Source organism: Pleurodeles waltl, chromosome 3_1 (assembly GCF_031143425.1).
Source record: "Pleurodeles waltl isolate 20211129_DDA chromosome 3_1, aPleWal1.hap1.20221129, whole genome shotgun sequence".
Taxonomy (NCBI): domain Eukaryota; kingdom Metazoa; phylum Chordata; class Amphibia; order Caudata; family Salamandridae; genus Pleurodeles; species Pleurodeles waltl.
This window is the reverse complement of record NC_090440.1, coordinates 110,141,380-110,155,010: the sequence shown is the minus strand read 5'-3', so window position 1 is coordinate 110,155,010 and position 13,631 is coordinate 110,141,380. Positions and strand designations below refer to the sequence as shown.

Here is a 13,631-nt window from a genome sequence, read left to right as displayed (position 1 = left end):
TGGATGCTGTTGTGAGGTGGATGGCTGTTGGGTGGGTGGGTGCTTGCATTTGTGTACTTTGGGAGGAGGAGCCACAGACACACTGGGAGAGGACACAGGGGATGTGTGCATGGTTGTGGGGGTGGTAACTGCTCGTGAGGGGTGTGTTGTGATGGGCGTGCTGGTGATGGACATAGTGGATGAGGGTGTAGTGCATGCAGGTGTGAGTGTAGATGGTACTGGGAGGGTGTGGACGAGGAGGAGGATGGGGACACTGTGGAGGCAGTGGATGTTGGTGTGCCTGCATGGGGATGGTGCATGTGTGAGTGCCTGTGTGATGAAGTGCGGTGCCTGCGTTTGCCTGAGCCACTTCTGTGTGTTGATTTGGGTGATTGTGGGTCTGAAGGTGTGCTTGGGATAGGCTGGAGTTGAGGGGATCGGGACTGGGTAGAGGCAGTTGGAGGGGGGGCTAGACACAGGGACAATGGCTGCCATCAGTGCTGAGGCCAGAGCCTGAAATGCTCTCTGTTGGGCCACCACGCCAGACTGAATGCCTTCCAGGTATGCATTTGTTTGTTGCAAATGCCTCCCAACACCCTGGATGACATTCAGAATGGTCGACTGCCCAGCAGCGAGGGATCTCAGGAGGTCAATAGCCTCCTCACTGAGGGCAGCAGGACTGACTGGGGCAGGGCCTGAGGTGCCTGGGGCTAAGGAGATGCCCACCCCCCTGGGTGAGCAGGCACGGGAAACACGTTGAGGGGCTGCTGGGAGGGTGGTGCTGGTAAGGGGGGTGGCGGCTGTACCTGTTGTGGGGGTGGGCACAGAGGTGTCCACCACCGTCAGGGAGCTTCCATCAGAGGAGGACTCGCTGTCACTGGTCTCCCCTCCTGTCCCCGTCATGGTGCTCCCCTCGCCCTCCGTCCCACTGGTGCCTTCACCCTCAGTGGATTTGGCCTCATGGGCCATGTGAGATGCAGCTCCCTCCATCACCAGTTCCTCTGCTCCTCTGCCAGATGATGCAAATACACACAAGGACAGGGTGACAAAACAAAAAGGGGAGAGAGAGAGACAGAGGATACACTTGGTCAATGCCAACAATACCACTACAGTTGACATACACAACACACAGGGAGCTGCCCTATGCACTAGCCCATGCCCAACCTGTCACTAAGGTAGTCACAAGCCCATGGGGTACAATGCCTAACGCCAGCATCTGCACACCTGACACCCACAGGACCCTGCCCAGTGGTATGTGCCCGCTTACACCATTGGGTTTGGAGTGCTTCAGAGCCTGCAACAAGGGACCTACCCTGCCATGATCGCCCTGGCCTAGGGGCACCCACAGCCCACATCCCTCACCCAGCTAGCTCATAAAGCGTGCAAAGTCAGGATTATGAATCTGTACTCACCCTCTTCTGGCTGCTGTGATGCCCTCAAGCGTCCATCCAACTCTGGATAGGCCACTGCCAGGATGCAGAACATCAGGGGGGTCATTGTGCGATGGGCACCCCTTCCACTTTGGGAGGCCAGCCCCAGCTGGGCCTCTGCCGTTTTCTTGGTCCAGCGGCACAGGTCCTCCCATCTCTTGTGGCAGTGGGTGCTCGACCTGTAATAGACCTCCAGGCTCCGCACCTCCTTGGCGATGGCACGCCAAATACCCTTTTTCTGCAGGGTGCTGACCTAGAGGGAAAAGTCAGCAGAAAAGGAAATTACTCACCCGTCTGGACCGGCATACTCATTGCCGCACATTTCCCACCCATGCCCTGATGCACATACACTGACCACCTCTCATGCAGCACTCAGGCCAGGACGCATCAGCACCCCCCAAACATGTGGCTTACATCCACACCACTCCAAACATGCATTGCCCACACATCATCCTCACAGTGTACTCACCTGTTTGTCTGGAGGACCGTAGAGTACCGTGTACTGAGGTAGGACGACATCCACCAGTTTCTCCAACTCCTCCGCAGTGAAGCCAGGGGCCCTTTCCCCAGACACTGTAGCCATTGTCACTTCCAGACTCAGGTCACAGCAGCACTTTCAGTGTAGGTCCTCTCCTGTTGACGGTCAGGTAGCAAGGGAGTCAATAGTTAGAAAATGGCAGTGACGTCCGCGGCGGTGCGTACCGTCACCGCCGGCGTACATCACCATTGGCTCCTGGAACCCATAGGGCCCAATGATAACCAATGCAGAGTTGCGCGGCGGTCAGCGACTGCCTACCGTGACAGCGCACTTACCTCATGTCCACTTGTCCCTCCTCACAGCTCAGGCAGCCGCCATTTCAGGGGGGCACATGGTATGGCACCTAACTGCATCACAGCAGACATTGGCCCATCAACTGACTCTCGACTTCACATACTGCTTGTGTGACCTAAATTCTGCAACAGTTGTGCCTTCTATGTGGAAATATGACCTTCTGCTCACCGTTCTCCTCCATCGCCTACAACCGCTTAGGTAGATGATGAGATGGCGGCTTCCTCCAGTGTACAGAACCCTGGTGGACTTGTCGAAAATGGAGGACAGACACATTATCATCACATACAGATTTGATCGTGCCACAGTTCAAGAACTGTGTGCCCAATTGGAGCCAGACTTGATGTCAGCTATCTGCCAGCCCACAGGAATGCCCCCTCTAGTGCAGGTTCTGTCAGTGCTGCATTTCCTGGCAAGTGGTTCCTTTCCAACTACAGTGGCAATGACATCAGGAATGTCTCAGCCAATGTTCTCCAATGTGTTGTCCAGAGTGTTGTCTGCCCTGCTGAAACACATGTGCAGCTACATCGTGTTCCCCAGGTGGATGATTTTGCCACAGTGAAAGCTGACGTCTATGCCCTGGGACATATCCCCAACATTATTGGTGCCATTAATGGTACACATGTGGTATTTGTTCTCCCCCCTGGAGAAATGAACAAGTTTACAGGAATAGGAAAAGCTATCACTCGATGAATGTGCAGATGGTGTGTTTGGTGGACCAGTCCACCTCCCATGTGAATGCCAAATATCCTGGATCTGTGCATGACGCCTATATCTTGAGGAATGGCAGCATCCCTTATGTGATGGGCCAACTCCAGAGGCACCAGGTGTGGCTAATAGGTGATCCCAAGGTCCCCACCCAGTATAAGTAGGTGTCTGGCTATGGGGTTGTCCCTAAGGGTTAGTGTGTGTCTACAAGTTGTCCCTCGATCTTTACAGGTGACTCTGGTTACCCCAACCTCTCATGGCTACTGACCCCAGTGAGGAATTCCAGGACAAGGGCAGAGGAACATTACAATGAGGCACATGGGCGTACAAGGAGTATTATTGAGAGAACCTTTGGCCTCCTGAAGGCCAGGTTCCGGTGCCTCCATCCCTGTACTAATCACCGAAGAAGGTGTGCCAGATCATCGTTGCATGCTGTATGTTGCACAACCTGGCCTTGAGATGTCAGGAGCCTTTTCTGCAGGAGATTGAACCTGGAGATGGTCTTGTGGCAGTGGTGGAGCCTGTGGACAGTGAGGAAGAGGAGGCAGATGAAGAAGATATGGACAACAGAACAAACATTATACAGCAGTACTTCCAGTGACACACAGGTATGAGACTGTAAATCTTTTGGACATTGTACATGGCACCCTCTAACCCTCTGTCTATGGACACTGACTGTACCCTTTGGATTATCTATTCTTAGATCAGTGTGCCCCATTCTGGCTCCTGCTATATGTACTGCTGCCCACCAAAGTTCATCCTGTAGTATATTTCACTGAACATATACGTTGCTATGCTTTGATAATGTTGTACTAATACATTTTTCGATTCATGACACTGACTCCAGTATGGTATTTGTTTCAAGGGTGTTTATTTTTGTGCCAATAAATATGGGGGTATGTGCAAGGGGCTGGGGTGATGGTGGAGGAATGTCCAGTTAGAGTCCAGTCCATTAATATTACAGGTTCATTGTCCAAGGGAACATAGGAAGTGGAGCAATGGCAGTTCAAGGTGGGCAGGGTGACATAGTGGGACAGGGGGGTGACAATCAGGAGGGTCTTATTTCCTGGTGGGGGTCTTGGCAATGTTCTCTGGCTTCTGCCTGGATTGCAGGGACCGTTTGCGGGGTGGTTCTCCTTCTGTAGGGGGTGGGGTGCTGGTGGCATGTTGGTCCTGTGGCGGGCCTCCTGTCCACTAGCGTCGGCGGAGGCAGAAGGCTGTTCCTCGGTTTGGCTAGTGTCAGGCGCCCATTGTTGTGCCACTGCCTCCCTCATGGTCTTGCCCATGTCAGCCAGAACCCCTGCAATGGTGACCAGGATGGTGTATATTTTTGTTAGGTCCTCCCTGATCCCCGGGTACTGTCCCTCCTGCAGCCGCTGTGTCTCCTGTAACTTGGCCAGTACCTGGCCTATGGTCTCCTGGGAATGGTGGTACGCTCCCATGATGTTTGAGAGTGCCTCGTGGAGGATCGGTTCCCTGGGCCTGTCCTCTCCTTGTCGCACAGCAGTCCTCCCAGCTTCCCTGTGGTCCTGTGCCTCTGTCCCCTGAACCGTGTGAACACTGCCATGGACCCCAGGTCTCTGAGAGTCCTGTGTTTGTGGGATTGCTTGGGGTCCCTGTAGTGGTGGGCACACTGCTGATTGACGTGTCCTGGGGTCGTGGCATGGGCCTGCTGGGTGGGTGCTGTGCTGGTGTTTCCTGGTGGGACCGTGGCCGAGACCGTAACCGACTGTGTGGAGGTCCCTGATGGGCCAGGTTGGTCAGAGTGATCCAGGCGTGCAGAGCTGCTGTCATCACTATGGGCCTCTTCTGGGGGGGAGGGCTGGATGTGGCTGGCACCTCCTCTCCGGTGAAGTTGGGTAGGGGTCCTACATTGTCAATGTATCTGCGTGTGCTATCTTGTGCATGGCTGTGTTTCCCTCTATGAATGTGATTTCCCTGTCGGTTTAGCCTTGTGTGAGTGGTGATTTTGTGGGCTGGGTGAATCTCTCTATTGGGCATGCTGGGGTGATGAGTGCCCATGCAGGTTTGTGATGGGTGTCCATGCATTGGGTGTGTGTGCAGGGCTTGGTATTAGGATGGGTGGGTTGTGTTAGTGGGGTATATGTGAGTTGGTGGAGTGCTGGGGGTGGGGGCACTAGTTTGTGATGGCATGCAGTTAGTGGGGGATATAGTAGTAAAGCTTTGACTTACCACAGTCCAGTCATCCTGCTACTCCTGCGAGGCCCTCAGGATGCATGATTGCCAAGACTTAATCCTCCCATGTTGTTAGTTGTGGGGGAGGAGGGGGTGGTCCACCGCCAGTCCTCTGTACAGCAATCTGGTGTCTTGAAACCACTGAACGCACCTTCCGTAGGTCGTTCCACCTCGTCCTGATGTCATCCCTTGTTCTTGGGTGCTGTCCCACGGCGTTGAACCTGTCCACGATTCTCCACCATAGCTCCATCTTCCTTGCAATGGACGTCTGCTGCACCTGTGATCCGAATAACTGTGGCTCTATCCGGATGATTTCCTCCACCATGACCCTTAGTTCCTCCTCTGAAAACCTGGTGTGTCTTTGGGGTGCCATGGATGTGCTGTGAGTGATATGTGTGAGGATGTGTGGGATGAGGTGTGGGGTGCTGTGTTGTGGTATGTGCTGTGAGGTGCTTAGATGGTGTACGGGTGATGGTGTTCTGTGGCTCAGATTGAGTGGGTGCTCCTGGCTTGTGTCTCTCTCTGTTTGCAATTTTATTTTTCATTGGAAGGGTTGTGGGTAATGTGGGTGTGTGTTTTTGAGTGTTGTGAGTGTGTGGGTGTGGTGTGTGTATGTGTTTCAGGTGTATGTAGTTTGAATTGTCCACTGTGGTGTAGTTTTGTGAGTGTGTGAGTATTTTGAGCGCGGCGGTCTGTATTACAAATGGTTTACCGCGGTTGAAAGACCACTGCGTTGATTCATGGGTCGTGATACTATGGGCGTATTCCTGTTGGCGTAACGGTGTGGGTTTTGCTATCGCTAGTTTATCACTGCCCTTTGGCCTGGCGGACTTATGTGGGTGTCTGTATAGTGGCAGATTTCTATGTGTGGGTCATAATACCCATGGCGGATTACCGCCGCGGTCACTGTATGTTGGCGGCCGTCAGCACGGCAGTAAGCGGCGTTTACTGCCAGGGTTGTAATGAGGGCCTTATTGTTTTTAAGAGGTTAAAGACACTTTAGATCATTTTTACAGTGATATCTCAACATATACTTATTGCATTTTAATTGTTTTGACCTGCATCTTATTAGATAAATATTGTATATTTTTGTAAACACTGTGTGGTATATTTGTGTGGTGCTATACTGTATTATTGCATTATTTATTGCACAAATACTTTTCACATTGCCTTCTAAGTTACGTCTGACTGCTCAGTGCCAAGCTACCAGAGGGTGGGCACAGGATAGTTTGGATTGTGTGTGACTTACCCTGGCTAGAGTGAGGGTCCTTGCTTGGACAGGGGGTAACCTGACTGCCAACCAAAGACGCCATTTCTAACACTGGTCATCAGGGGTGAGGATAGGACTTGTATTCGTGCAGTGATATACAATAGCTAAGTGTTCAGTACCTACCAACAGTTGAAGGTCAACTTGTTTTTTTCATCTTTCTTGCTTTTTGTTCTATAATGTCCTCCTGGATACATTGTTGATATTTTTGGACTCTCGTTTTGGGTTGCACCTGTGAGGCCTTGGCAGAATGGAAGTCAACTTCTGGCACCTATTCATCTATGAAGAGAAGGAGCTAAACATATTCTGCAAGGAAAGGGGACTGGTTGTATAGAAGAAATCTAGACGGGAGGATCTTGAGTCAGCCCTGTTTCAGTAAGAGTTGAAACGCTGGCAGGCAACACTACCAGATGAGTCTGAGGACTACTTGGATGAGGAAAGGGAACCAGAGATAGAGGCATGGCTCCTAGCTCAGGAGCAGTGGATAGAAAAGCTAGATGCAGAGATTAAGAGGGCTGTGGAGGAGAAAGACTTAGCCCGGGAAAAAGAAAAGATTGCAGCTCAAGAGCTGAGCAGTGAGGAGCTGAAGCTGGAAGCCAGGAGGGCTGAGTCCGGTTCAGGTGGGGGCAGCAAAAATCTTGTATCCAGTACTGCTGAAGAAGTGCACATGCCCAAAGATGTGATACTCCACTTGAAGGAGGGAGTTGACACACACAAGGAGGTTCAGGGGTATGAGGTAACTCCCGTGATGCACAGGGTCCCTGAGGTGGATTGGGGAACTGGCATAGGGAGTCATATTCCTACTGAGGGGAGGGACACTTTACTGATAGTAGGTGAGAGTGACAGAGAGAAGGGTTCCCCCCAGGTAGAAGTTCTGGTTATGGAGTGTGGAGACATCCCAGAAGAGTGTGGGTTAAGTGTTAGGGACAGTCAGGTATTGTCTCACCAGTCTCAAGAGGGTGATGTGGGGTACTTTTTCAAGGCTGAGTCACTTGGTGGTTTGGTGAAGGGTAGTTTGGCTAATTCATTTGACGGGCCGAGTGATGTAATTGCTGGAGGGCATATGTATAGTCCTTATTCTCCAGAGATACGCCAACACCAGGTGGAGTGTGAGTTCTCTGACCCCAGGGAGCTTACACAGGAGGCAGACATCTGGGTGAGTACCAGAGAGTCTGGAGAGGCATTTGGGGGTCCTCCTGAGAGGAGTGGTCTAGGTATTTCCCAACCAGGTGAGGTGGAAAAGATTGCAGTGTCCCAGGTAGGTCATAGTGTAGTGGGATGGGTGAGGGACTCCATATCCAGTCTCAGAGGAGAGGCAATGGGGATGGGCTGAGGCCCAGGGTGCCTGAGATCCAGTCCCAGGTCCTGGAGGGTTCCATGAGGGAACACCAGGAGGGGAGCCTAGCCTGTACTGGAGGGCCATCTGTTGAGGGAGACCCCATAGTGTCAGGAGAACTTGGGGGGCGGCTGTAGCCAGCGTCCCACCAGTTCAGGTGTCTGGCAATACCACTCCTAGTTAGGGGGTGCAGAAGTCCAGACAGAGGGTTGAGAGGGGGTTGCGGACCCCAGTGGAGAACCTGGCAGTTCAAGGGTCAGCCCTGAGAGCAGAGCCCCCAGGAAATGACCTTGGTGAGACCATTTCTGGGATAAGGGAAACCAGACTCTGCCAGATGGGCAGGGGTCAGGAGACTTGCGCCAGCTAGACTCTTGTGTGGCCCTTGGGGGCGTGTAAGTGTCCCCCCAGGAAGTCCTGGTGCGCCAGGCAATGTTTCAAGCTCAGGGTGGTGACTCTGGGTTGGATGACCAAGTTCAGGGGATAAACCGTGACCTGATGGGGGGTACGTGTGCTCCCCAGGAAGTCCTGGTGCGCCAGGCTATGGTTGAACCTCAGGGTGTTGACTCTGGGTTGGATGACCAGGTTCAGGGGTTAAACTCTGACCTAGTGGTGGGTAAGTGTGCCCCCCAGGAAGTCCTGGGTTGCCAGTCAGTGGTCCAGTCTGAGGGTACAGACCCTGGACTGGAGGATCAGGTGCAGGGGGTAAACTCTGACCTGAAGGAAGGGGTGGTTTTCCCAATCATCTCCCCTGGTTATGATTTCTAGGGGTACTTTCCCTGGGGGGGGTGCAGAACCCTGGGAGTAGGGGCATGGGAGGGAGCGACTCACTCCTGACCCTAGTTCAATCTAATGGTACAGACCCTAGATTGGAAGGCCAGGTTCATGGTGTCCCCCTGACCTGGAGGAAGGGGTACTGCTAACAATGCCCCTACCATGTTGGCTTCTGGTGGGGCCACTCCTAGTTGGGCAGTGCAGGACCCCAGAAAGGAGAGCAGGGGGAGGTAAGCCTCACCCGGTCCTTAGTCCAACCTGAAGGTAGAGACCCCAGGTTGGAAGTCCAGTTGCAGGTTAATATCCCTGCACTGGTGGGGCAATTGTGTAGGACTGCTTCTATAAGCACCCTGACAATTTTGGACTCTGGAGGTGTCGGTCCACGAGGGAGGGTCCAGAGCCCCAGAGGGAGGATAAGTGTCAGGCTGTCATCCCTGACCTGGTGGAAGGGAGAGTAGTCAAAGGGTGCCAAGCACCTGGGGCTACCGCCCCCACTCTCATCAGTCACAGTGGTTAGAGAGCCTTGAGAGGCCTGGGGCCTGTTTCTCATCCCTGACAGCTGTCAGTGGCCACTGTGGCTTGCTGTCAAGGTGGGCAGAGTTGCCCCTGGGGAGGGGGAAACAAGAGTCACTACCTAAGGGTGGAGTGGGCAACACCACTGTGTTGGCCCTGGTGGTACTATCCAGCCCCTGAGATACAGCTGTGAGCAAAGTAAGGTTTGGTGCTGCCCAGATGGTATCTGCAGAAGAGAAGAAAGGTTCCCCATGGGTTAGCATAGTGGGCCCTGAGAGTATGGACAGAGGGATCCAACAGGAGTCAGGAAGGCATAGAACCGAAACATGCCCCTGCTGTTGTGGGCCTGGGTCCTTGTTCTATCACCTCAATCAGGGAAGTACATCAGGGTATTGATTGTTCTCCCCTGGCTTTAGTATGGTGGGGGTCATGTTGGACCTGGCCCTTTTTGCAGGGTAATCCCCAAACTTTTTGCCTCCTTCCTCCTATTTTTTCTGACCTGTTTTTGTTGGCTTTAGGACTCTGAGCACTTGACTACTGCTAACCAGTGCTAAAGTGCATTTGCTCCCTGTGTAAATTGTACTGTTGATTGGTTTATCCATGATTGGCATATTTGATGTACTAGTAAGTCCCTAGTAAAGTGTACTAGAGGTGCCCAGGGCCTGCAACTCAAATGCTACTAGTGGGCCTGCAGCACTGGTTGTGCCACCCACAATAAGTAGCTCTGTAATCATGTCTCAGACCTGCCACTGCAGTGTCTGTGAGTGTAGTTTTAAACTGTAAATTCGACTTGGCAAGTGTAGCCTCTTGCCAGGCCTACCCTTCCCTTTTCCTACATGTAGGACACCCCTAAGCTGGCCCTAGGTAGCCCCACGGGCAGGGTGCAGTGTATGGGTAATGTAGGACATATACTAATGTGTTTTATATGTCCTGACAGTGAAATACTGCCAAATTCAGTTTTTAATGTTGTAAGGCCTATCTCTTGCATAGGTTTACCTGGGGGCTGCCTTTAAACGTAATCAAAGCATAGATTACCTTTGGGAGCAGATAGACATTTGAAGTTTGGGATCTCTGAACTCACAATTAAAAAATACGTATTTTAGTAAAGTTGGTTTTAAGATTGTGTGTTTGAAAATGCCACTTTTAGAAAGTGGGCATTTTCTTGCTTAAACCATTTTGTGGCTCTGCCTCTTTGTGGATTTCCTGTCTGTGTTAGTTTGACAATTGGGCTGTTTCCACCTATCTCAAGATAGTGACACAAAGGGAGCTGGGGTTTAGCCTGCATATCCTGATGAGCCATCTGTGCTAGGAGGGAGGGGAGGAGTGGTCACTCACACCTGAAAGGGCAGTTCCTGCCCTCACAAAATGCAGTCTCCAGCCCCCTGGTGTGTGTCTGAGGCTTTGCCTGGGCAAGACAGGATTTCACAAACAAGTGAGACTTTCCTTTGAAGTAAGCCAACTTCAAAGGCCAAAATAGGTATAAGAAGAGCACCCAAGACTACAGACTTTAGACACTTCTTGGGGTAGACACTCTACCTCACAGACACTTCTGGACAAGAAGCCTGCTGGTGAAGAATCCCTGAACCAGACCTGCCAAGAGGAACTGCCTGGCTGCCCAAAGGACTCACCTGGACTGCTTTTCTGAGAGGGACTGCTGCCTTGCTGTTGCCCTGCTGCCTTGCTGCTTGCTGCTTGCTGCTTGCTGGCTGTGCTGAGAAGTGCTCTCCAAGGGCTTGGATAGAGCTTGCCTCCTGTTCCCTGAGGTCTCAGGAGCAAAAAGACTTCACTCCTGCAACTGGACTCCTTGTGCAGTAAAAATTCGATGTACAGCCTGCTAAAAACAACACACAGCCTGCCCCATGGTGAAAAATTAACTGAACTTCGAACCATAACGACGCAGCCCGACTTCGCAAGGAGAAGATCGACACAGCGCCAGCATAGCGACCGGAACTTCAAAGCATGGCCCACTGGATCGACGCAGCCCGACTTTAAGAGAGGAATTGATGCAGTGCTGTGCGGGAGAAATTTCCACGCAATGCCCACCGAATCAATGCAGTGCCTGTGACTTCACTCTTCAAGCCCAGGATTCCACGCATCGACCCCAGGGCATCCAAAAACCCCAGAACCTGAAGAGGATCCAAGTCCACGTGCCGGAAATTGACGCAAAGCTTTCGCATGCATGAAAAATAATGACGCAAGTCTGTGTGCGAAGGGTCGAAACCGATGCACACCTCCCTGTTTTCCACACATCACCTCCTCTGCGGTCCCTTGCGGAGATATTGAACGCAAACCAGGTACTTTGTGCTTGCAAGAGACATTTATTGTTTTTAAGAGACTAAAGACACTTTATATCATTTTTACAGTGATATCTCAACATATACTTATTGCATTTTAATCGTTTTGACGATTCATATCAGATAAATATTATATATTTTTCTAAACACTGTGTGGTGTATTTTTGTGGTGCTATACTGTGTTATTGCATGAGTTATTGCACAAATACTTTACACAGTGCAGTTTAAGTTAAGCCTGACTGCTCAGTGCCAAACTACCAGAGAGTGGGCACAGGATAATTTGGATTGTGTGTGACTTACCCTGACTAGAGTGAGGGTCCTTGCTTGGACAAGGGTTTTTTGCATTGGGGGTGCCTGGCGTGTCACATACAGGTGACAGGAATGAGAATTCCTGTCACCCGTATGCTTTCCGCCAGGAATACCCCACCAGGAAATCCCTGGTGGAAATGGGAACATTATCCCACTGCTGGTCTGGCCTTCATCGCCGGGTCGAAAGTGGCTACCGTTGGCCCGGCGGTCAAATCTGGCCTGGCGGTGGGTAGTAGTGAACTGGCTGTTTTCATTATATGTCGCCACCGCCATGTATAAAAGAAGGGCCATAATGCATACAGGCCATGCAGAACTGACGCAGTGAAATTTACAACATTTTACTGTGTTATTCTGTGACTTCATTGTGTCAGACGTTTACTGCCTGCTCTGAGTAGGTGTAAAATTGATGGAGAGCTTTTCTCTATGGGGGGGTCTCCTCGCATTGTTGGAGTAGCATCATTTTTTGATGCTAGTCCAGCAGTGCGTGAGTTTAGCACCAACAGGTACATCAGACTTTCTCACACATCTGTGAAAATGAGTGCCATAGAGCTCTGAATTGTGAATACAGCTCATCAATGGCGTCTTAGGACAGCACATGAAATCTAACTCATCAGGGCTGATGCATCATACCCTTGGAAATGAGGCCCTGAGTTCAATATGGTCTGCAGCACACTGTATCACATTCTTTGCCATCTGCCCACAAGAGCTACTTGTAGCGTGATTGCAATAGATTAACATAGATTCCATCTTTAGAATTAAAGCTGTATTGGTATCAGCCTCAAGCTAAAGCTGATTCAAAGCTTTCTCACATCTGTGCTGTAGGCGAGCATCCATGGAGTAACAATGTCACCAACTTAGACAGATTATTAGAAACAGAAATATTGTGGGACTAAATATTGCGTCAAGAATATCAAGAACAAGGGGTGTGATCAGTCGGCCAAGATGGTGCACGTTCTCTCGTGAGCTCTTGCCCCGCCCAACGCTGCACGGCTCTTTTGGGTGCTGGCATGCCAGAGGGGATGCTCCCGATGAGGGTCCAGGTGCCTAACAGGCCCCTGCACCACAGGGAGCTTTGTTCCCCAACAGAAGCAAGATCCTGCACGGCTCTTGTGTGGCCACATGATACTGCTGTGGCCCCATCAAAATGGCCACCGGGTGTTACATCTGAGCCTGGGGGCACCTGATTGCCTCAGGGGACCTGCATAGGCCCCCAGGAGAAGTCTTTGTGCCCACAGGGGCTGAATCAGACATGATCCACTGGGGAACCCTTCTTGTGAGAAAGGAGGCACTGCTGCGGCTCGAGGTGGCAACATCTGTAGTTGGGAGGCCCTGGGGGCTGGCCCCATTAAGGAGTTACCATGAGTGCAGGAGTTCCAGTGGGAGGCTGCCTGGAAGCTAATTTGAGGGGGTCGGATCAGATCCACTGATTGCTGAAGCTGGAATTTGGGGGAAAGCCCTTGGGCCTGAAACTTCTGGTGACTTCCTGTGAGGTAACAGCAGATGGCCCCCTACTACCACCCCCTTACTTCCCCCCTTTGCCTGGTCTGGCAGAGAGGATTTCTCTCTCTCTCCAGGGGGACTGCCAGAGCCGTGGCAAGGAGCATGAGGGGGGGGCCTGCCTTGAGGGTGTGCCACTGTGAAGAAGTTAGGCCCTCGCCCCTTGGGATCTTACTGCTCGTACTGCCCCCATAAGGCTGGACAACTGGGGAAAGCATGTTGGACACATGTCCTCACTTTCCCCCATTAGGGGTGTAGAGGCTGTGGCTTTGCTGCTGGGACCTAGCACAAGTCCATGGGGCGTGACAAGGGGGTCCATGGCCAAGCAAAAATGGCCCTGATGGGGGCTGCTTGTGGCAGACTCAGGGAGAGAACAGTGAATTGGCCCTCCAAGTCAGGGACAATACTGCCAGGATACTAAAGGCCGTCCAAGAATCTAACTCAGTGCTAGAGGTCAAGATTTTAGAGGTGAGGCTGACATGTCCCTGCTGCATCAGGATCT

General features: G+C 51.8%; 1 protein-coding gene across 2 annotated transcripts in view; it reads right to left on the bottom strand.

The window, feature by feature from the left end:
* GAS2 (growth arrest specific 2) overlaps positions 1–13,631 on the bottom strand; it is a 570,246-nt gene that overhangs the window by 312,026 nt on the left and 244,589 nt on the right. The window lies entirely within an intron of this gene.